This window comes from Belonocnema kinseyi, chromosome 9 (genome assembly GCF_010883055.1).
Source record: "Belonocnema kinseyi isolate 2016_QV_RU_SX_M_011 chromosome 9, B_treatae_v1, whole genome shotgun sequence".
Lineage (NCBI taxonomy): Eukaryota > Metazoa > Arthropoda > Insecta > Hymenoptera > Cynipidae > Belonocnema > Belonocnema kinseyi.
This window is the reverse complement of record NC_046665.1, coordinates 18,889,805-18,895,983: the sequence shown is the minus strand read 5'-3', so window position 1 is coordinate 18,895,983 and position 6,179 is coordinate 18,889,805. Positions and strand designations below refer to the sequence as shown.

General features: G+C 33.2%; 1 protein-coding gene across 11 annotated transcripts in view; it reads left to right on the top strand.

Moving 5' to 3' along the window:
- Positions 1 to 6,179, top strand: part of LOC117180893 (histone-lysine N-methyltransferase SETD1B) — a 436,186-nt gene that overhangs the window by 99,473 nt on the left and 330,534 nt on the right. The window lies entirely within an intron of this gene.

Below are 6,179 nucleotides of genomic sequence, written 5' to 3'. Positions count from 1 at the left end.
AGAGCACAAATATTCTGCAAGTTTGCAGGATATTATTAGAAAATTCAAGAAATGCGCTATAATCGAATTAAACAGAAAATTACCAAAAAGTCATCTGCAGGCTATAATTTTATTCCTATAATTATAAGACTTTAATAATTACATATTATTTTACGATTTCACATAATAATCAGTAAGAAATAAATTAGCAATTTTGTTTTTCTGGAAAAGAAGAGATACATTTTTTTAAATTCTATTTTTAACATGCAAACAGCAAAAACCAATCGATCGATTTTGATCTGCCTTTCCATAAATATCTTAAATAAGGTGTACGTATGGTCCTTTCTCAAGAGAAAGTGATCCATAAACATATTATAAAGTTAAATTTAACATTATCGAATATATTTATAAAAACCACAATTTTTTAGTACTTATCTAAGAAAAGATAGTTATAAAAAATATTAAATTATTTAAACAACTTTGTTGTTAACTTTCAAATTGCCAAAAAAACCGCAACTATCAGACATTCGTATAGATGAAGATAGGCATAAACAATAATAATTTTTTTAAACAATTATTTTTGCTAAATATAACTAATTATTATGTCACGCCTAATGAAAAATAGTTAAACAGTTAAAAAATTCAGAAAAAGCCGCAAGATTCTACCAATGAAGCAAAGAGAATATTATTAACAATGATAATAAATTCCTTAAACAATTATTTTTGTTCAATTGAATTCATTATTACGTCACTCCTATTGAAAATTGGACAAAAAATCAGAAATTTCAGAAAACACGGCATCTTTCTACCATTATTTAAATATAATATTAATAAACATAATAAATTGTTTAAACAATTTATGTTAACATCTAATTAACAGTATGAAATGATCTTTTATGTGCCAGAAACAATTCGCATTACCTATAAAACAGACTTAGTGTTGATATTTGAAAAGCGATATTTTAATCGTTTTCTATGGTTAATTGTGAAGAGAAGTGTTGAGTTTCAACTCGATTGAGATAATATTGAGGATTCTGAAAAATATGTCCAAAAAGTCTTTTTTCTTACGGGAAATACGTGTGAAACTTCATGGGGCTTGCGGCACATCTAAATATAATTTTTTTTCAAACCAAAAAAAAATGCATTTTTTTTGTGTGGATTCGAAAAAATTTCTGGGGTGTCCCCATAAAATTAAAAAAAAATTTTAATGCATTTTTGGACCACCCTAATGCAGTGGCCCTAACAGCCAAAACCGTTCAATCGATTTTAATGGAAATTTGCGTAAATATAGTAAACATGAATGAAAATCTGGGTAGAAAAAGGTATCAGACATTGTAGAACCAATACCGTCCGCATGGGATGGACCTCTATTGGTTCGAAAATAGAACTACGTCAGTTCGCTAGCCGAATCACGCAGGACTCCGAAGAATTGAACTACCGTAGCTCCACCCTCGAATTGATAGAGGTGCAGCCGACGCGGACAACATTAGCGCCACAAAGATGTACAGGGCTAGGTTTGTATGTATATAATAAAATTAACGATTTTCAAAACCTGTGATGGACTAATTATATTGATTTTTACCAAGTTTTTGGAGAAAAATTTTAGTAATAACTGTTCTGTAAGTTTGAATGATATTACTTGAAAATTTGATTAATACGCAGGCACCGAAGTGAAAAAAATGCTTAAGGTGTAACATCACTCTAGCAGCAGAAAGAAAGTAAATTTATCGATTTGTTTTAGAGGTACGAGGGTGGGGTGAAAAATTTCCAGTCTGATAAGGAAAAACAACTTTTTTCGTTTTTTTTACTTCATTTTTCAACATAATCTCTCTACAGGCTAATACATTTCTTATAACCGTGCTCTAATGCAGTGATGCCATTTTTATAGACCGATCCGTCAAGTCCGTCAAAATACTTATTTACAGCATCGATGACTTCCTCGTTGCTCTCCAATTTCTTTACATCCGAGCAATTTTTAAGGTTAGGGAACAGATGCTAGTCACTGGAGGCTAAATCTGGTGAATATGGTGAATGGGGGAACTATTCCAACTTCAATTCTTAATGCTCCAATTTTAATGTAAAATATTGCGTACACGCTCAGTAGACATCCTACTGGCCTCAAGTATCTTGGAATGGAATGAAAGCTTTTAATGTGTCCCCTGAGAGTTTATATTTTTCTTCCACCTTCTTTTCTATTCCTTTACACACGATCGACACACTTACTTTGTAGTAGGAGGGGACCTACATTTTATCCCCTTCGTTGGCATTGACGGAAAATGTGTCAAAATTTTCCGTGCCCTGTGTGGCATTGACGCAAAATGCGTAAACCTTCTTTTTTTTCTATTTAACTTACTCCGATTTTGCATTCAAGTCTTGCTCGGTGGTTTTTGGGGTCGCTGAATCCGAATCTGAAGTTAAAATTCAAAATGACAGATCCAATATGGCGGAGGAAAATACAAAAATGGCTCGATTTGGATAAATCTCAGCACTTACGGGGTTTCGAGGTCGCTCAATCCGAATTTGAAGTCAAAATTTGAACATTCAAAATGGCGGACGAAAATAAAAAAACGGCTTGATTTGGATAAATCTTGGTACTAGAAAATTGCAAAATTCAAAATGGACAGGCTAAACCAACATTAGATTCTACTGTTGGCTTCGTAGAATTTACTTAGATGTTTTTGTATTTTCGTCCGCCATTTTAAATTTTCAAATTTTGACTTCAGATTCGGATTCAGCGACCCCAGAAACCGTTAAGTGCCACGATTGATCCAAATTGAACCTCTTTTGTATTTTCGTCCACCATATTGGATCCGTCATTTTAAATTTTCGAATTTTGACTTCAGTTTTGGGTTCAGCGACCCCAAAAACCCCAGGATACAAATTTTCAGGATAATAAATATTCTTGCCATTTTGGTCACTTTTTGTCGAATTCTCTCTGCCAACGAAGGGGTAAAGGTGGGTTCCGAACGACCAGGAGCAACAGCTTCAAGTACTTAGAGTACTTTCATATCATGCGTTGTCTGGCTTAAAATGCTCATTTTAGTATATTTTTTTGGATTTTAAAAATGCTCTGACTCTGATAATTTTCTTTTTATAGAAAAAAGTCATGAGGATTAATTGTTTGAGTTTCTGAGTACTATAAATAACCGTACATTGAATTTTTAAATCTTTAAAAACACATTAAAAAATGTGTTTTCCAAAAGTTTTAGTGCGATCAAATTTGGAATTTTCAACTTTCCGACCATATAAAGAAAGTTCTCATCATAATCTTGTAGGGCTTTCAAAAAGCAACGTTTTTCTTTTCTCAACTTTTTTTTTGTTTCATGCGTTGTTTGGCTTAAAATGTTCATTTTAGTTTGTTTTTTTGGATTTTGAAAATGCTAGAATTCTGGTAATTTTTTATTTTTCGGAAAAAGTCATAAGGATAAATTCTTCGACTTTTGAATACTATGAATAAGCGTACAGAGAATTTTTCAATTTCGAAAAAAGTGGTCTCAAAAATATTCAAAATGTGCCCACTTTTTGAATTTTCATCCAAAATGGCTGGCCAACAAAGTTGACCTCTAGTTTACGACACTAAACGAGTGTACCAAAGGGCAATTTCATAGATTAATTTTTTGAAAAGTTATCGTGTTCAGAGCAGACATACATACATACAGACATAATACATGCATGCACATTCGTAAAAACCTGTTTTTTGGGTTCATGGGGTCTCAAACATGGAAATTTGACAAAAACTGGGGGGGGGGGGGGGGGGGGGGGTTCAAATTTTACACAAATCTAATCCCTTCTCTGATGAGAGCGTAAAAATTCGACTGTAGATGTGTTATTACTGAAAATTTGAATGGAATGCCAGCAAAAAAACTGTCCTTAAAAGGGATAATTTCGGACATTCCTAAATTGATAGTTTAAATTACGTAAGGTTGGTGGTTTTTACAAGAATCTAGCACCAGTCAACGCTTGAACTGATTCCAGATCTTTGGCACAATTTTTAGTGATTTATCCAATCAATTTAGGAAATCGAGGGGTGTCCGAATTTATTCCACAAGTCAGAAATAACTCCGTTTGATTGTACGTGTAAAAAACTCCGGCAAGTACTTACATGAATTTCAATATTTTATTTATTTATGTTAAATCCAATCAAATTCGCGAATTGAAAAAATAAAGCCAAGTACGAATGGTTCAGAAATTTGGTAAATAATAGTGTTTTTTAAGAATACTCGTTACGGTTGACCTGAAGTAGGCTCAAATTATTAAGAAGAAATTACGGTATATTTGTTCTTTTTTACCTATCAATGGTTTTAAGATTAGGTGCCAAATTAAAAAAAAATTGTTTAAATAAGTTTAAGTTAAAAGTTGTTCTCCTTGACGAAACCTACCAACAGTTCGTTTTACATTTTTCGATAGTTTGAATCGTTTTTTGAGTAACGTCAAAAAAATTTCTGCATAATTTATAAATTGAGGTAACAGAATCTAATAAATACGGCATATTTCAGATTTATAGTTGAAATTTATTTAAATAGCTTAAAAAGATTCCGTGCAATTTTCTTTATGTGTGAAATGCATTTCTTTAGAAAAACAGAAAAAACTTTTTAGGTAGCGCTAGATAACATGTAATAGGTAAGGTTCGAAATATGTGAAAAGTGTATACGAAATGCAACCAGCAATAATAATAGAATAATAAAAAAAAATCATTTCATACATGTAGAAAGATTTGTATTTTCTATCTAAGTAGTGAAACTATTATTTAAACTGTGGTAACGGATATGCATTTTTTTAAAGACGGAGCAGGTATTCCCCATCTCGATCTTCGAAACTTTGTGCACGCACACATTAGGAATTACAATGCAACGCATCGAAAAGCGATACTTAAGTGTAAGAAGGGTCAACGTCAGTAACAATTTCAAAGTACGATTTTTTTAACAGTTTTTTTCCTAATTACACATTTGTTTTAATTAAAATGGATGGCATGGACGTTTGAGATACATTGATAGAATCTGTTATTTTGTTATAAATTGAACAATTCTATTATAAGAAGTACTAAAATAATCTAAATCGGTAACTAAATTCATGCAAGTTGTACTTTTTTTCGAAAAAAAAATCAGCAAAATCGCGTTTATATCCATTAGATTAAATATGTAAGATTTCTACCTCATTCCGTTTAATAAAACTAGAGTCGCCTCGGTGTTCTTGAGTTAAGTGTTGACTTATAGCTTTATGATATTTTTCATCGAATCTGATATTAATCTTATGTTCTTTAACTCCGATTCTTAGTGGAATTTTTGATTGGTCAATGTAGACTTTTCCAAAACGACACGAAATTCTGTATACAACATTACAATGATGCAAACTCCTGTTAGGGACTTCCGTGTCCAGCATGAAAGTGTAAAGTAGTGGGAATTGTTGATGCTGAGTTTTTCTGATATTGTGGTGAAATTTGAGGTGAGTGGATTGGGGAAGTGTGTAGAAGGATGTGGATGCGAGAGATCTAATTGAGGGATTGTGAGATTGCAAAGGGGAGGTAGATATTTTGGAGGATTGAGACAGATTTGTGTGGAAGTTTGTTTGGAGATTTGTGACAGGGTGAGAAGACTGCGTTGACGGATTGGTAGTAACAGGCTTGGGTAACGACAAAGAAAGGCGTGAGAGGGAGAGGGAAAGCAGTGAAGAGAAGAAAGATATCTGTGCGAGCCCAAAATATCATAAAATGTTTAGATCGACGCCGGAAAAGTAGAGTATGGTAGGGAAGAGTGATAATAGTAAGGGGGCTGGCGGTAGCGGAGATGAAAGTGAAGCTTCCATGAAAGAGGAAAGACTGAAGGAAAGTCGAGAAGTGATGATAGAGGTAATGGGGATTTATGAAGAAAAGCAGGAGAAAAGGGGAGAGGAATTAAAGAACGAAATTAGGCGGGAAATGGCTGAAGTTAAGAACGAAATAAAAAAATCAGAAGAAATCAGGGAAAAGTTAGAAAAGAGGATGCAGTCATTAGAACAAAAGCTAGAAAAGCAGGAACAAGATAATAATAAAAAGGTAGAGGAGATGCAAGGTAGGATGAAGAACCTTGAAAGCTCGAACCTGTATTCTGGTGGGGGTGAGAGTGGGAATAAGGAGATGGAAAGGCTGAGAAAAATAGAACAAAGAATAGAAAGGAAAGAGAGGGAAGAAAGAAAATTAAACATAGTGATAAAGGGTATAAGAT